Source organism: Pelodiscus sinensis, chromosome 25 (assembly GCF_049634645.1).
Source record: "Pelodiscus sinensis isolate JC-2024 chromosome 25, ASM4963464v1, whole genome shotgun sequence".
Lineage (NCBI taxonomy): Eukaryota > Metazoa > Chordata > Testudines > Trionychidae > Pelodiscus > Pelodiscus sinensis.
Genome location: NC_134735.1, coordinates 12,428,965 through 12,446,861, shown reverse-complemented (window position 1 = coordinate 12,446,861; position 17,897 = coordinate 12,428,965). Strand labels below are relative to the sequence as shown.

The following is a 17,897-nucleotide window of genomic DNA, read 5'->3' as shown; positions in this document are numbered from 1 at the left end:
CTGAGCAGCACTTCATCCCCATGGCTCTCACACCCGGAGCCAGCTGGTGGCAGGCAGGGGCCACTGGGTGCTGTGGGTAGCAGTCTGGCTGGCTCAGTGCCGAGGCGCAGGGAGCGTTCCGGGGGCGTGTGCTTGCATTTGTGGTGAGGCTAGGGCGTTTCTCGGCAGCCGCGCCTCGCCTTCCCCACCTCCCCGCCACTGCCACGATGAGTCAACTACCAGGGCCTCCTTTCCCTGGTGGCTTCTCTCACGCGGGGCAGTGACCCCCGTAGAGCCAGTGCCCCCCACAAGCCCCGGGACGGGCTGGTTCCTCTCGCCCGTTTCTCTCCCCTGCCGGTGCTGGCCGGAGCTCCCTGCAAGGCTGGTGAAATGGGCGATGATTGGCTCCTGGCACTCTGGCATCCGTCATGGAGAAGGCCTCGTGCCCCCTCGTTTGTGTCTCGGGGCTTCAGGACCGTAATGGAGCTCATTAGAGTCGGAGGTGCAGGTGCCCTAGGTACCTTGCTCATCCCAGAGGGCTGTTAATGAGCAGCCGTTAACGAGCAGCTCCGCACTGCACTGCTCACTCCTCCTGAGCCTGAGCGAGGGAAGAGGCTTGATTTGAAAGCAGGACTCGCCGGGCTGTGTCTGAAATTGCAGAACTGCCGTTCGGTGGGAGGTGGGCACAGGCCAGCTGTGGCTGGGTTTGACAGGAAGGGGTTAATGAAAGGGCAGTGGGAGCCGGCGCCTCCCTCTCAAAGGTCCCCCTGGTATTTGTGTGTTTGGTTTTGACCTGACATTTGTTTCTTCTTTTCAGTGCGGAGGCTTCCAGGTTCTCTTCTTTGCTACCTGCTACCCCCCGGGTGCGTGTGCAAAAACGCTTTGCTCGTGATTGCACAGCGGCCTGTGTGCACCAGTGCTTCCGAGGGGGGGCGCAGTGTGCGGCACGGCTGCCGTCGTGCGTCAGCCCAGCTGCCCCCATGCCGTACTGCTTCAGTACGGCAGGTGCACGCCGCATGGCGGCTGCCCCCCTTCGTGGCCCCGCCCCCTTGCGTGCGGCTGCCTTTCAGCACGTCAGCCCCCGGGGGTGGCCGCCCCTCGACTGACTCAGTGGCAGTGCCCTCCACCCACCCCCGCGCCGCCCGCTGCTGCCATTGCTCTGGTCCAGGGAGTTTGCGGTGGTCCTAGTGGTTAAATGCTGATTGCACTTGCAGGCCTCCTGGCCCAGTTGTCTAACAGCCTGAAACCTGCAGGAAGATTGAGTGGAGACTCCCTGCCAGCAGCTCGCCTGCAGCCTGCTGATTTCCTCTCTCGCAGACATGCTGCACTCGCACCTGATTAGGCTCAGGAGCCTCTTTCCTTTTGCCTGCATCACTGCAAAATAAATCCGCCTCTGCTCTCCCCTCCTCCCTCCCTCCTTCCCTTCTTCCCTCCCTCCCCTGGGCCAAACTGTCAGCTGTACTGGAGCCTCCCTCTGCAGCTCCTGGCTGGCTCTGGCATGTATGGTGGGGGAGGGAGCATGGCCTGCGGGGTTGAGCATGGGGATGGGCTCTGCGTTCTAATGCTGCTGACTCTCCTGTGTCCTTGGGCAAGCGACGACCCTCCTCGGTGCCTCCGTTTCCCTCAGTGCTCATATCCTTCTTTTTACCGATGGGAAACTGAGGCATGGAGAGACCAAGGGTCGCGCCCACAATCCCAACGGAGTTGAGTCCAGCTCTCCCAAGTCCCAGGCGCGCGTCCCCACCACCAGACCAGATCCCCGCCGAGGGGCCGTTAATGTCTGGGAAGACCTTGGATTATAAGGGGGGGAGGTTTAAGTTGTTCTCATTCTGCTCCACTCCTGGCCCCGATGCCCGTTGGGGGATTTGGAAGCAAAGCCGCCTCTCTGCTGAATCTCCCCCAGGTTGTCTCTTGTCCCTGAAAGCCTCTGCTGACCCAGCTGCTGTCCCTGCACGGGGCTGCCGAGTAGCTTGAGTACAGGCCTGAGCACTGAAGCTTGCATCCCACCTCTGCCACTGTCTCCCAAGGGGGCCTTGGGCATGTCACAAGGGGCAAAAGTGGCATCTAATTCATTGCGGTCTAGGGGGTTGGGTTCAGGTGGCAGCTCCAGCCTCAGGATCCTCCCGCCTTGCAGGGTCCAGGGTCCCGCCCGAGGCCACATGTCTACACTGCAGGTCCACAGGCCCGTAGCCCACATCCCGCACACCCGACGAGCTGGCGTGAGCGGTGATTACTGGGCCGGCATACCCACCATGTACTCAGTGCCCATAGATCCAGGCGAGAGCCGATGGGAGCCACAGGTACATCTCAGGTCGAACATTGGGAAACGCAGGCTCCCAAAATGAGGGGCTACCTCGGAAAAAGTTTGGCTGTAAGCTCCGTGCCTCAGTTTCCGCGGTGGGGCAGGCAGTTGAGTGCGATGGCGGAGACCCAAACCCAGTTCTGTCTGAGCCCTGAACGCAAAACCTGGCCATTGCGCTCAGGTGCCCAGTGGGGCCGGGAGGCGAGGAGCGTGTGGGTTAAGCGGATAGTCACTAATATCCCTTCCCCTGCGCGCTTGCTGCCTTTCTCCGTCTCCCCCTCCAGCTGCCCCCTCCCCCTCAGGTGCCGTCACGTGCTGAAGCTCCGGGGGGAGCGGAAGGATATTTCACTCCCCCTCTCGCTGGCGACTTCACTCCCGGCGACAAGCTGCACAGCTCTGAGCCTCAAGAGGCCGGAGACGCAGGCTGAGCGGCCCCGTGCAACACAGCTGTGGCTGAGAGGCCTCCAGCTGCCTCTAGCAGGGTCTCTGTGGCTGAGGCCTGAGCTAGGGCAGCCACGTGTCCTGTGCTAAACAGGGCCCATGGAGCAGGCGGGTCTCCCTTGTGCTTTTGTCCTCTCTCTGGTCGGCCGTGTGGCCAGGCTGTCCTGTCCCTGCCCCCCCAGTGGTGCGGGGGGCGCCTGCCCTCGAGCCCTGGTGCTCAGGTTCCACGTCACACACGCGTGGCTTGGCACCTGCTTCGAGCAGCCCCCGAGGTGCAGCCCTGGCAAGTTGGCAGCCGGGGGGGAGACCAAAGGGCAGCGAGGTTCCCCCAAGCTGCATCCGCTGAGCTCGGGATGGGGGTGGGGCTAGAGTTTGGGGGTCGTGGAAGTAAAGGACCCTCGAGGGGGTTGGGTGGAAGCAGCTGGCTGAGCAGTCCTGTGCAGCGGTGGCCCATGTGCCTCAGTGTTAGCCAGCCACACCCCCGGCTATGCCAGTCCCGGGCTGCACTGGGCTGGTGATCTGAGAGCCCGCGGGCTGGGAGCTGGAGACCATCTGGCTCTCTTGCTTTAAAGAGGGGTAGCTGCGCTCCCTTTCGCGTCGGGGGAGGGCTGGTTGGCCGCCCGGGGCGCAGGCGTCGCTGATTGGGGGACATGGGGGTGAATTTGGCAGGGTGGGGCGAGGCTCGGGGGCACTTAGCTCGTGAGAGCAGGCAGCGGGGAGTTTGGGGAATTCTGCCCTGGCCCCGTCACCCTCCATCCGCATTTGAAGCTTGTTCCACCAGCCACTTGCGGGCCGGGGGGAAGGCCTGAGTGGGCATGGAGGGAGTGGGGGAGCGGCGCAGTTTACCTCTGGCGGGGGCGGGAGCTGAGGCTCCGTTAATGGGCTTTGGGTTATGTATGCAGCACTCGTGCTTTATCCCTGTCCCCGGATGGCAATACCCTCCCCTCCGGTCCAGCCCGCGCCGTCTCGCCGCAGCCCGGCGCCTCGCTCAGCAGCTCTGCTGTTTTCCGGCCGGGGCAGGTGGGGAGGTCAAGGTCGCGCCTGGGGCCCCTGCCCATCTCTGGTCGCTAGAAACCCCAGGGCGGGGGGAGGGACCTTGGTGTCCGGTGCCCTGGCAGGCTCTATTGGCCGAGGCTGAGCGCAGAACGGCTGCCGGGTTGGCACCCACCAGCCCAGCCCAGCCGAGGCCCTACCTAGCCCTGGGGAAGTGCGTGTCCCAGCTGTTGGCTCATCTGTCAGTGGGGGTGCCCAGGGAAGCCAGCCTTCCCCCAGAGGAGGGGGAGCCTATCGGCCCCCCACCCACGCTGGAGGAAGAGCCAAGGAGGGGGTGAGCTAAGACCTGGTGGGGCCTTGTTCCACCCTAATTTCCCTCCCTCCTCCGCCAGGGATTCTTTCCCTCCCCCCACTGCCAGCTCCTTCATCTTCCTCCCCGCTGAGGAGGGAGCCCAGCCCAGCGGGCTGCCGCCAGCAGCAATCAGCTGAGCCCCACCTCTGCCACCTGCTACTCTGCCTCTGACTCAGTGCTTCTGTCCGGGCCTCCCCCTGGCTTGCAGGGCCCTGTGGTCCTGGGCAAGTGGCCGTGAGCTGGGGCTGTGGACTCTCTGGCTGGCATGGGGGAAGGGGAACTGCCGCAGAACAACCCCCCCCTGCTCCGGAAGTCAGGACATTGGGGTCTGATCCCCACCCCCACGGGAGCCGTGCGTAGTGACTGACCTGGAGGCCGATACTTTGCGTTTCCGCAGTCGTGTCCTTCTGGACACCACCATGTGGCCCAGGCACCCGTCTCCAAGCCAACAGCAAGGCTCCCGTCAGCTGGGCTGGCCAGTCCGGACTCGTAGTGCCCATAAGGCAATGGCTGGCGTCCCCACGTCGTGGCTGGGGAGGTAACGTGTCCGCGGTGACGCAGGGAATCGGGCTCCGGGGTGGGATCAGAGCCGGTGCCCCATGCTGCAGGCTGGGCGGCCTCGCTTGTGAACGGCCGTGGCAACTGTGGAGCACGCAGTCCGTGGCCACCGTCCCACGGCGTGGGCTGCTAGTTCAGATCCCCGCGTCTTTGTGTGGTCCCGGGGCATAGGCAGAGAATAGCCTGATCCACCGGCGGAACTCACACCCCAGGTCTGTGGTGCGTGGGGTGGCTGATTCCCTGGGGGGGGGCGCCCCCTCTGCATGGAGTCAGGGGCAGCTGTCGTGAGGCTCAGGAGCTCACCGAGCGTTTGGACAGACGGGGGGAATGGAGGCCAGCAGTGTGTGGGGGTGGGCCCAGCCGGGCGCTGCTGGTGTATGGGCTTCCAGGACTCCTTGCCTGCTCTTCCCACACGGACAGGCCATGTAGGTTCCCCCGGGCAGGCTGTGGGGCTGTCTTTCAAGCCGGGGCCGAGCTGCCTGCACCTCATTAGTGAGTCGGGAGCACTGAGGGGCGAATAACCCGGTGGAGTTGGCGTTCACCCCGTGACGGCTCCTGGCTGTGACGGGGAGGCAGGGGTGCAGGCCTGGCTGCGGCTGCCGGCGGCTCATGCTTGGCTGCAGATGGAATGGCCCCAGGTGTTGCAGGGAATGCGGGCAGCTCACTGGGAAGCTGGAGGGGGCTGGCTGGGGGATGGGCAGGAGGACTTAGCCTCATAAATCTGAGGTTCGTCTCCCCCCTCCCAGTACACTTCATCCCTCGCCAAACCTGCTTTTCCTGCAGGCCGTGAACAGGGCCCCTGTCCCCTATCATCCCTCCAGTGCACAGACGCCGTGCGAGCGCAGCCCTGCTCCCCTGCCGCTGAGAGTCAGGGATCCGGGAACGCGGGGGAGAGCTCCAAAAATACATTGTCCTCTGGAATATTCCCCTCTCTGCCCCTCAGCCTCTTGCCGCTCATCTCCTCCTGCCCCGTCTCCTCCTCACGCCCCCGCCTGCCTCTCGGCTCCAAGCCAACCTGGATTCTGCCACCCAGGGTGCCGTGTTCAGGATGCCTGTGTGAGATCTGCCTGCACAGCCCATAAAGCTCAGCCTGCCCGGGGCCGGGCGCACGGGGGGCATTAGAGTGCTGGGGCCTCACGGAGCCGTGTTTTGATTCTCTGGTGTCCCAGGTGGGGGGCAGAGGGCTTAGAGGGACGGTGTGTGTCCAGCGCCTAGCACAGCAGGCTCCTAATCCAGGCAAGGGGCTCGCAGGCGTGATCCCAAGCGTGACTGATGACCAGGGGCGCGTGGGGGGCATTGTCCCCAAGGTCTCCTTGGGGTGAGACCAGGATGCTGGTTGCTTAGTAGCTCAGCTGCTCCTCCTGCCGAGTCCCCCGGCTGAAGCCTTAATCCACTGTGACACTGCGACCATCTCCGCAGTGGCTAATTGTGGTGTCCCCAGCCGAGGATTACGGTTTAAAGTGGGGAATAAGCAGCGGGAGCAGATGAGCTCCTAAGCAACAAAGCTCCTGTTTTCATGCAAGCGACTTTTATTATTAATATAATTAAAAGCCAATGGGAGGGAAAAGCACCTCCGCCGAACGTTCCCTGCAGGGCCGGGACTGGGCCGCAAAGTGGCCACGGGAGAGCCAGGCTGCGTTTTAGGTGCGTTTTAGGGCACCCATCAGCGGCCAGGCCAGGGCAGAACTTAGGATCGCTGACTGCCTGGCCCTGCTCTGACCATTGGACCACTCTCCCTGCCGGGTTTGGGAATAGAACCCAGGAATCCTTTCTCAACGCGCTCACCCTGTTCTTCCCAGCTCCATCTAACACATGCTCAGCCAGCTCCTTCCATTGCAGGAACTCACCATGCTTCACAAACCTCCCCAGGGCTGGTCCCACCCTGGTCTCTCAGAGATGGGCTCTGTGCTGCTAGCCCCATTTCACAGACAGGAAGGCCAAGGCCAAGACCTAAAGGTCTTACACAGTGAGTCTGGGGCAGGAAGAGAAGCCAGCCCCGTGCTCTAACCACTTCTGCCTCCTCCCGAGGCTAGGAAGGGGGCCCAGGAGTCCTGACAGCCAGCCCCCTGCTTTACCCACAAAGCACGCTCCTGCCCAGCACTGTAATGCAGGCGGGTCTGTCTCAGGGGTAATCTGTGCACTGGGCGCATCTAACCTCAGCCCCTATGAAAGGGGCTTTGTGTACTCCAAGTAGAAACCTCACTCATCCCTGGACCACCTCCCGCTCCTAGCCGGTTTCCCCAGGCTGCGCCTGTGCACCAAGGATTGCTTGGGAAGGTGACGCAGGCAGCAGCTGTGGCTGGGCATGTCCCCACAGTGGAGCGAGAAGCTCAAGCTCCTTGGAAGAGCCTCAGCCGGGTGGGGGTCGGTCTCTGGGGATGATCCCCTTTCAGGGGCTTGGGGTGAGGCTTGGGGTGAGGTTTGCCCCTGGGCTAGGCAGGTGAAAGCTGAGCATTGAAACCGCAGCCTGTTCCCTTTTAAGCCCAACCCGAGTGGAGACAGGGCTGGGTGAAGTGGCCCTGGAGGCTGGCTGCCCACCATGGGAATGGCCGGACAGGCTGCCCAGGGACGGACTTGGCTCCTGCATTAGGAAGGCAGGCTAAGGGACCATCTGAAGGTAGGGTGGGTGCTGGAGTGGTCAAGGGGACAGGGCATTTGCCTGGGGAGCGCAGGGTGGGGCATGGAGATGAGCAGGGGGCAGTTTTGTCCTTGCTGTTCCCTCTGGAGCTGTGTCCTAGCCCTTCTCTGGTGTTTGCTTTCCATGGCCCATTCAGTCTTGGGAGCCCCCCCAGGGAGCCTGCCCCCCATGCTGGTTCTCAGGGCTGATTAGCCCAATACAGACGTTTTAGTTGCAGGGAGTCACTCACAGCGTCTACCAGCCCATGCCGGATTTGAACCGGCCACCTAGGGGTGAAAGAGTCTGTGTTTCATGAGCAGTCCCCTCCATCTGGGGGCAACCCTCTTGCTACAACCAGCCAACGCTAGGTCAGGTGAGCATTGCCCTGTTGTGGCTGGCTGCTTGTGGGGCACTTTGCCACGTTCGGGACCTGCCCTCGGTTCCCCCAATGTGTAGACCACGGAGCAGGTCTGAACCGCGATTAACCTGACGAACCCCACGGCTTGGTGAGATCAACCTCCGGCTTTTTTAAGCCCTCCAAAGTCCCTTCAATCCAGTCCTGCCGAGGGGCGTTTCTGGCTCCGCTGCCCAGAGAGGAGTGAAACGACAGAGGCTGGGCTATTTCTGTCCCACCTTCGCGTTTATGACAGAGTCCTTCCACCTGTCGGCGTGACAGACCTGGGCCGGCAAACGGCTGCTCTTTCCGTGCTTCTGCCTGGGAGGTGCCACTTCCCCGGTGCCTGATGCACTTGGTTTGTCTGCGGGGGAATCGGCACATTGGGGTGCATGCAGGATTCTTTAGGACGTTGGTCTCCAACCTTTTTTGAATTTAAGTGCAATCCAGGATCTACCTCAAACCCGAACACCCTTTCCCCGCCTCCTTCCCGCCCCTTCCCTGAGGCCCCGCCTCACTCCATCCTCCCTCTCTCCCCCATCCTCTCTCGCCTGCTGGAGTGCAGGGCAGGGGGAGGCGTATTCTGATCTTGAGCTAAAGGATTTGGAGTGTGGGAGGGGTTCTTAGCTGAGCCTGGGGCAGGGAGTTGAGGTGCAGGAGGCGGTTCAGGGTGCTGGCTCTAGGAGGGAGTTTTGGTGCAGGGGCTAGGGCAGGGGTTTGTGGTGCAGGAGCAGTTCAGGGCTGGGGCCGGGGTTTGGAATGCTGGCTCCAGCTGGGCACCGCTTACCACAGGTGGCTTCTGGGTGGTGGTGCAGGGGACTGAGGCAGGCTCACCCCTCCCCTGGCCCTGCACCACTCCCAAAAGCAACCAGCAAACTCTCCATCCCTGCCCCCGCTCTGTGGAGACTGACACCAGCACCCCTTCCTCTTCTTCCTGTGCCCCGCACAGCAATCAAGAGGCTCCCAGGGATGGGGGGTGGCTCCAAGGCAGAGGGCAGGAGCAACATGGCAGTGCTTAGAGGGGCAGATGAAGTGCTGCACTTGACAGCCTCTTAGCCAAACCAGTCAGGCTCACCTGTGAAAGGCTCCAAGCTCTACCTGTAGATCCGGATCTACTGGTTGGTGACTACTGCTTTAGGAGCTGTGTGAAGGCAGCCTCTTGGCCTGAGGAAGCCAGCTGGTGGCAGGGGTGTGTAATGATGTGCCCGGAACACAAACCTGCCTTCAACTCTCACACCAGCTGTCTGCATTACGACTGGTGTGCCTCAGTTTCCCCTCCGCTCTTGCTGTCTGTGCAGTGGGGCCCTGATCCCAGTGGGGTGCTGCTGTCCCACACCTGGGGTATGTCTACACTACGCCGCTAGTTCGAACTAGGGGGGGTAATGTAGTCATACGGAGTTGCAAATGAAGCCCGGGATTTGAATTTCCCGGGCTTCATTTGCATGAAGCCGGCCGGCGCCATTTTTAAATGCCGGCTAGTTCGGACTCCATGCTGCACGGCTACACGCGGCACGGAGTCCGAACTAGCCGGCATTTAAAAATGGCGCCGGCCGGCTTCATGCAAATGAAGCCTGGGAAATTCAAATCCCGGGCTTCATTTGCAACTCCGTATGACTACATTACCCCCCCTAGTTCGAACTAGGGGGGTAGTGTAGACATACCCCTGTGGAGGAAGGGTGATGCAGAACTGCTGAGTCTAGGCTGATTTCCTGTCCCTGGCCTTGCCATGGCCATCTGGGAAGGCGAGGCAGGCTTGGCTCTTGGAGGGAAGCAGCTTTGGGGCAGGACTGGATGTGCATTGCAGGTTCCAAGGCAGATGAAACCCAACGAAGGGGCCCCGGCCTGCTATCCACCTGGCCAGTCAGGTAAGGAGCCAGCAAAACAGGACAGAAGCCTCCGGTCTCTGGTGCTCCTTCAGTAGTCCTACTCTCCTCTTCCCACATGCGCTGCCTTGGTGTCGCCTTCCACACGACCCCCCTTGCATGTCCTGGCACTCGGCTGCAAGGCCCTGATCCCCCCCATATTCAGGTCCCCCTAAAGACCCACTTGACTGCCCTGCTTGGTGACTGGTATAGGAATTGCCCCCTGTTCCCCTTCCCTGAATGCCTGTAGGTTGCTCATAAGACTCTACAGTGCTTGGGCCAGGAGACCTGCCCCTTTGTGAGTGGATGGAAGGTGCCTGGCAGGCCACGGGCTCTGCCAGAACTAAAGCTACTCTGCAAACCAAGCTCTTGCTCCCCTTCATATTCCCCTTGGAAGTTCACCAGGGGTGTGTGGAGACGGGGTCACGGAAGGAAGGCAAGCGGGGTTTAGCACCGTGGGTCACTCGGTTCCGTGGGCGGTGCGAGGTGGCCCCCGTGCATGGTACGCCCACATCTTCCATCCCGTGGGGGGCCTCTGTCGCTCCCCCCCACCACAGATACATTGGAATTGGAAAAGGTTCAGAACAGGGCAGCAAAAATGCTAAGGCCTAGAAGGCCCCTGGATCAGACCTAGGGTGGCCGTTCTTATGAGTGCGGGGGTTCACCGCAGGCAGGTGCTCTCTGCCCAGCCCACCGCACCTTCCCTCCCCCCCCCCCGAGGTGGCTTCTGTCAGCCCCTGAGCCAGGCGCTTCCCTGCTCTGGTGCTGCCTGGCCGTTCCTGGCGCTGGGGGTGAGCGTGGGAGGCCCGTCAGCCTGCAAGGTGGGCAGGGGGGCGGCTCTGGTTTGTCTTGACAGCGGCACGTTGGGGTTCATGTTCCCCCTTCAAGCTGCCCTGCGCTGGAGATGGGATCCCAACCGTTACTTCCCTGGCCTTGGCTGGGCTTTGAAGTCCTGCCAGTGGCACTCTTCAGATCTCCCTCATTAACGGGCAGCAAATTAACACCCCCCCCCCTTGTTCAGGTCCCCTCGCAGGCTCGCCCACCCTCGTGTTCCTGGCTCAGGACTGGTGAGAATGGGGAGGGAGAGAGGGGGGCCCAGAGCACCCCCACCCCCTCTGGTCCCTGTGAGCTCAGGCGCTCCGCAGTGTCCTGTCCCGTCGTGCTCAGTCCCCGGCCTGATGGTTTATTCTCCTCAGTGCTGGCGCGCGGTGCCGGGGCTGCTCTCTCTCTGGACAGGAAGACGAATGAATTCCATTACGGGATCGTGATTTTATTCCACGTGTCAGGGAGTCTGAGATTAACTTGCTCACCAGTCTGTGACATACCCCGCGCGCACACACACACACACACACACGCACGCGCGTAAACAGAGGTGCTTGCACGCCTGCTGCAGGTGGGGCCGGAGTGGTGCTCTGATCCATCGCTTCCCAGCTTGCAGGCCCTGTAGGCGGATGCCCGGCTGCGCTGCAGCCCAATGCCAGGGAGAGCTGCTCTCCCAGGCTGCCCACCCACTGCTCCGTAGCCCCTTGCGGAGGGGGCCTCGGACGAGGTGCGGCTGTGGGGGCGTCCCGAGGCAGGTTCAGGTTCCTTTCCAGCGAGGGGGGGAACGGGAATCACTGTGCGCGCTCCAGGAGGCCACGCGGCGTGGTCTCTCGAGCAGCTGCCGTCTGGGCGTCTCCGAGCACGTCGCCGCTAAGGGCCTGGCCTGGCAGATGGGGTAAAAAAAGAAGCAGGGAAGCAGCCCTACGCTAAGCTCCGTATTCCCCAAGCGAGACCAGGATTGCTGACGTCCCTGGGTGGGCACCACTTCACCCTACCCCGGTGCGGACAGGCTGCAGGCCAGGTCTGTGCTCCTCAAAATGGGCCTTCGCAGGGCCCAGCCTTCCTGCTGGCTAGTGGCACCTCCAGGGTGGGCAGAGAGGGGTCCTTGCCCTGGGGCTAAAGTGGGCGGAGGAGCATCCCGCAGTGGGCCTCCCGCCGGTGCAATCCCCGGCATGCAGGGTCAGTGTCACCGTTGCTAGGAGAGTCCGTCCCAGGCTGCCCTGCGGGCTGCGGTCAGGGAAACAGGAAGGGTTCCTGGCCCCTCGCCCCGGTGGGCCCTGGCCTGGTAGGGGGAGGGGAATATGGCAGGAGGAGCTGAGTTAGCACAGCTGCCTGGAGCCACGGGCCGTTCCGGGCTGGAATGGCGGAGCGTGGCTCCCGGGTACCTGGCTACATGGCAGTCGGTTGTCAGGGCGTGCATCTGCCAGGGCTGTGTGTGCCACATCACTGCAGTGCCGGGGAGGGCTCGGCGCAGCTCAGCTGGCCGTGTATTAGCAGCCAGGAAAGAGAGAGACACTCGCAGGCGGTAATGAGCAGGGGAGGAATAGAAGGGCTGGGTGGTTTGCAGTTGACCTTCCCTGTGCAGCTGGCGTCCTTTCCTCTCCCGCCCCTCCCTGCGCTGATATGGGTGCAGGCAGCTGCCGATGTTTGCTGGAGGCTTTTGCATTCCGGTTCTTGGGTCATTTGCCTGCTAGACCTCGCCAGGGACGGGGGCTGTAGGGAGCCGGAACAAACCCCTGGAGGGCTCGGTGGGGGACGGACCCCAGTGTGGGGGGGCTCCCGAATCCATGTCCTCTGGCTGCCCCCTCGCCCCCAATTCCCCTTGGGGCTGGGAATGTTGCATGTGAATTCCAATAAAAAGGGGGAAACGTGTTTGCTTCCTAGTCTGCAGGGCCCCGAGCGTCCGTGGGGGCGGGCAGGGATTTCAAGCACTAAGGCACGTTCCTTCCGTCCCTTTGCTGGGTGGGGTCCTGCCTTTGGAGCCCCCCCACACGGACACGTTCAGTTTTAGGATTTGGAGTAACTGGGGCCCGGGTGCTCCAGTTCCACATGGGGAAAGTTGGGGCGCAGCAGTGACTGGGCATTGCCTGTAGCATGGCAGGAGGCCCACTAGGTATATCACCCTAACCTGGGAGATCCTGCTCACCCTAGCAGAGCCTTGGGGGGGTGCATGGGGATGCGTGGCTTCACATGCCACAGTTGCAGGTGGACGTTGGGTAGGAGCTGTGAGGCCTGCTCTGGAAAGGAGGCAGAGCGGCTCTTCCCCGGCCCTGGGCTGCCCAGCCGCGGCCTGGTTAATGTGTGCTGGAATGCGCTGTGGAATTCTCCCTGGGAAGATTAAGGGTCTGTGCGGAGCCAGGGCAGCGCAGCATGATTCAGTGCTGAAGGGGAGGGGTGGCTGTGGGGCAGGGAGGGGGAGGGGGGTCCAGGGGCTGAGCCCAGCCAGGGCGCCTGGCTGCACTGGGGGAAGGTCAGGTTTGGCCAGATGCATCCCCCCCCCCAGCGCTTAGCACATTAATGCAAATGCACAGGCCTGAGTGGTTCATTAGCAGCGTGCGGAATGGAATAATGCATCCGCATCCCATTAGCCTAATGAAAAAAGGGAATGGGCACCTGGAACAAAGCTGCCGACTCTTGGCTAGTGTCCTGGTGCTGGGGGCCCGCCGGCACCAGCCGGGCAGCGTCAGCAGGCGCATGCTTGGGGCCAGGGATCCTCAGCTGGGGACCGGGAGGGGTGGGGGGCGGCGAGAGGTGCCTGCTCTGCCCAGGGCAGGGACACACATGGACAGCGTCCCTAGTGCCTCTGTGGGGCAGCGACCCTGCTGCTTCTGCCAGTCTGGGCCAGGCTCAGAGGGCTAGGTGCCATGGGTCAGGCCAGAGTGGACTGTTGAGCTCAGAAGCCTCAGGGCTGCTCGCCTCTGGCCTACTTCTGTGGTTCCTCCACTGCCTCCCTGCCACCCCCAGTTCCAGTGGCCCCAGCGGCTGGCTGCCTCATTGTCTGGGCCGGGACCAAGGGTGCACTGGGGCTGGTGAGCTCACAGTGTCTACGACCCCCCAGGAACTGGCCACATCCTGCCTGGGATTGTGTGGGGATTACTCTGACAAACTTGCTCCATTTGCTTTGCAGCGTCCCTGTGTGCTCAGCAGGGCGGAGGCGCTTGGACTCCGCTCAGGACCATGCAGGAGCAGAGGCTGGGGGTGGGGGGGGCGGAGGGAGTTGGCTCCACTCCTCCCAGCAGGAGGGGCTGTCTGAATGTGGAGGAGTGTTAGCACAGAGCTCCTGCCCCTTCCCCTCCCCCAGCCTCTCCCAGTTTGTGCTGGAGTGGGGCAGGATTGTGTGTGGGGGGGGGTCCCAGCAGGGGGCGCTGGAGGGAGGGAGACAGGAGGGGGGTTCTCAACAGGGGGCGCTGGAGGGAGTGGGGCAGGAGGAGGGAGTTCCCAGCAGGGGGCGCTGGAGGGAGTGGGGCAGGAGGAGGGAGTTCCCAGCAGGGGGCGCTGGAGGGAGTGGGGCAGGAGGGGGGAGTTCCCAGCAGGGGGCGCTGGAGGGAGGGAGACAGGAGAGGGGTACCCAACAGGGGGTGCTGGAGGGAGGGAGACAGGAGAGGGGTACCCAACAGGGGGCGCTGGAGGGAGTGGGGCAGGAGAGGGGTACCCAACAGGGGGTGCTGGAGGGAGTGAGACAGGAGGGGTGTACCCAACAGGGGGCGCTGGAGGGAGTGAGACAGGAGGGGGGTACCCAACAGGGGGCGCTGGAGAGAATGAGACAGGAGGGGGGTACCCAACAGGGGGCGCTGGAGGGAGTGGGGTAGGGACGGCCTGTCAGTGACCACAGCAGACTGTTGCAGCCCGGCTGCCTTTTTCTGGTGGCATCTCGCTGAGAGGGCCATGCCCACTGCCTTGCAAATTTTGAAAACAACCAAGCAAAGCCCAGCCCCCCAACAGAGAGCCAGGCTCCGCGAGACCCCCGAGCCGGGCAGAGAAATGCCCTCGTCCCTGGGGCTGGCAGAGGAGAGGCTGAAGGATTAGGGGAAGCGTCGCCAAACAAACCAGGCTGTGCCGGAACCAATTAGCCTCTAGCAGGCAGCGTTTCAGATGCTGTTATTTCTGCCTCTGCTCTCCCTCCTTCTGTCTCTCTCTGCTGTTCTCTCTCTCTCTCTGGCTGCGCGTCCCTCCCCTTTCCCGCACGCCCGCCCCCAGCATCTCTGTCTCCATTCCTGCCGTGTCAGAGCTTGTTTTGGGCAGCGCGGGGTTGGAGTGAGTCACGCCGTGCCGCGCGGAGGGGATTCGAGGAGACTGGCGCTGTCGCTGGGTTTGGGCCGCGCTGGCACTGTGGGTGGAGCGGCGTGTTTTTTTGTGAAACCCCCCGCCCCCACCCCAGCACCCGCCAGCCGGGCCAAGGGGCTCTCTTGGCCGAGGCAGGCAGCGGCTGAGTCACGGATGAAACTTTAGAGCCGTTGGAACTTCCTCCGCCAGGCCCTGTGCGGGGGGAAGTGGTTTATCGGGGCGACCGGGCCGGGCATGTGGTTACCCAGTTTGCAGACTGGGCCCAGCACACCGGCATGAAACCAGGGCTTTCTATAGAACTCGACTCTGAGGTGATGGGGCCGTGGGGGGCTGAGGCGGCCTAGTATTTCCTGCTGGTCCCCTCCCCTGCTCCTCACAGCCATCTCCTCCCCTTGCCTTGAGCTGCACTGGTAAGATAGTGCAGTGCCACTGGATCGCTAGGAGATTTAGGTCAAGCGCTCAAGTGAGTGGAAACAGCCATCTGTGTGGGGAGAGGAGGCCAGGCCATGCAGAGCCCAAGGAGCTGATGGCCAGCGCTGCAGAGCAGGCTTTGAGGTGGGGGAGGAACAGAGCGAGGCAGAGGCGCTGGCTTAACAAGGTGCCGCAGCCTCGACGGAGCAGGCTCTCTTCCCGTCTGCAGGCTCACGGCCTCCCTTTGTCTCCTTCCTGCAAAATAAAAATACTCCCCCCCCCCCCCCCCCCCATGCATGCACATACCCTGGCAAGGCTGCTGTCAAATGAAGGGGAAAGCTGCTGGAGCTGCCTTGGCCAGGATCCAAGCCCTCCTGACATCGAACAGGAAGGTGTGTTTGGGCAGGGGGAGGATAAAGCAATCCTCAGCCCAAGTGCCAAGGCAGAATGAGGCCTCGGGATGGAGCGCTGCATGAGCCAAGCCCTTTCCTGGGGCAGCCGGCTTGCCAATCTGACTGCTGGGAATGGTCTGAGCCAGGAGGAAGCATGGCCTAGTGCCTGGAACAGGACTCCTGGGTTCAGGCAAGAACCAAGCAGGGGGTGGGGGTGCAGCAGGGGATGGAGTCAGGATCCCTGCCTGTTCTCCCAGTCGTGGGAAGGAGCACTCGGTGCGGGGGAAGGAAGGTACCATGAGTTAGCTAACGCAAGAGGATTCTAGTGAAGTCAAGGCCGTTTGTAAGTCTCACGTGTGAGCAGGTTGGGGCAAAGACTCCAGGGCAGTGTTCCCTGATAGCTGAGCGCTTGGGCGGCCGCCCAGGAGAAATTTAAATGCCACCCCGCTGATTAGCAGCGTGCCTACAGCGGGTAACATGTGTTCTTCTGGTGGTGCACATCCACACATAACAAAATGTATGCACGTAACAAAATGTATTCCGCACATGGGAAAATGTAGAGGGAACATTGCTCCTGGGGGTTTGTCCAAACCTGCTAACTCATAGGAAGACCAAGCAAGGTTAATTTTAAACTAGGCTTTTACCACTAACAAGCTTGTGCTTTATCCTGGTGGACACAAGGCCTGAAGGTTAGAAGAAGGGCCTGGCAATCAGAACTCCTGAGTTTTCTTCTTGACTCTCACTGACTCATTGGGCAAGTCATGTCACACCTCTGGGCCTCAGTTTCCCCATCTATACATTCTGTTAACTTCAGTGAGTCTTCACCCCTTCCCCGGAAGATGGCATTGCGTGTGCGGACACCGCTGCAGCGTTTGAAGTCCTCATGCAGGTTGTGCTCGTTAAGACAATATGCTAATGTTCACGAAGGTCTTTGAGATCCTCGGGGGAAGTGGCCCCGGTCTCCCGAGAATGACAGGACAGTCATGCAGTGAGTAGGAAACCGGGGCCTGGTGTTTTCTGTCCTTCACCTGCTGTTCTTTGACTGTCTCTCCGTTTCCCCGGGAGTTCTTTAATTTTCTGCCTTGCCTGCGTGCGTGTGACGGAAAAGAGGAAACCCTTAAAAATCCTGCTGTGGGCAGGAATATGCAAACCAGGCTCTTTCCTGCAGGTGGCACTGACGCGGGGGTTGTGGCGCTGGCCTGGGCCTGCTGACTCAGCGCACTGAAGGCAGCTGGGTCAAGGGAGATTTCCTGCCACGCAGTTTTTGGGTGATCACATCATCTCCAAAGTGAGAGGGAGGGGATATGCCAGGGGGAGGGGAGGACTTTCCGTGCCACCTAGTCCCTTCCTCCAGACCTGGACTGGATTAGTCACTGCCGTGCTTTTTCCTGTCTTGTTCTAAATGACCCAAGCCGGGGGGTGGAGGGGGGGGCGGGGCCTCTCCTCCTGCCCCCACTTGGGAAGCTGCTCCCCTGATCAGCTGATCAGGGCTGCTAAAGGACAACTGAAATGATTAGGGGTTTGGAACCGGTCCCATATGAAGAGAGGCTAAAGCGACGGGGACTTTTCAGTTTGGAAAAGAGGAAACCGAGGGGGGATAGGATAGAGGTCTGTAAAATCATGAGTGGTGTGGAGAGGGTGAATAAAGAAAAGTTATTTATTAGTTCCCATAATATAAGGACCAAATGAAATGAATGGGTAGTAGGTTCAAAACTAATAAAAGAAAGTTCTTCACACAGCGTATAGTCAACCTGTGGAACTCCTTGCCAGAGGAGGCTGTGAAGGCTAGCACTATAACAGAGTTTAAAGAGAAGCTGGATAAATTCATGGAGGTTAGGTCCATAAAAGGCTATTAGCCAGGGGGTAGGAATGGTGTCCCTGGCCTCTGTTTGTCAGAGGCTGGGGATGGATGGCACGAGACAAATCGCTTGATCATTGTCTTCGGTTCACCCCCTCCGGGGCACTTGGCGCTGGCCACCGTCGGCAGACAGGCTACTGGGCTAGATGGACCCAGTATGGCCATTCTTATGTTCTTATGATCCGTCGCATAGTGAGGAAGCTTTGCCCTGCTGTTCAGCCAGTTTACGTGTTCATGTCGCCCCAGTGACGGTTAAACATTGGCTCGGTGCACAGGCTGCTGATTCTGGGGTTGCTGAGTTGGGGTTTATCTTGGTGGAGTCAGGCAGGAGTCTGGCCAGGGGGCAGAATGCTGGTGTGGACTGGGGCAGAGTGCTCATGGGGGTCTGGGCAGGGAGGGCAGAGGGGCAGAGTGCTCATGGGGGTCTGGGCAGGGAGGGCAGAGGGCCAGAGTGCTCATGGGGGTCTGGGCAGGGAGGGCAGAGGGGCAGAGTGCTCATGGGGGTCTGGGCAGGGAGGGCAGAGGGGCAGAGTGCTCATGGGGGTCTGGGCAGGGAGGGCAGAGGGGCAGAGTGCTCATGGGGGTCTGGGCAGGGAGGGCAGAGGGGCAGAGTGCTCATGGGGGTCTGGGCA

The 17,897-nt window shown here is 61.6% G+C and overlaps 1 protein-coding gene across 6 annotated transcripts in view; it reads left to right on the top strand.

Annotated features, from left to right (window-relative positions):
* AHDC1 (AT-hook DNA binding motif containing 1) overlaps positions 1 to 17,897 on the top strand; it is a 117,590-nt gene that overhangs the window by 19,561 nt on the left and 80,132 nt on the right. The gene's annotated exons all lie outside the window — the stretch shown is intronic.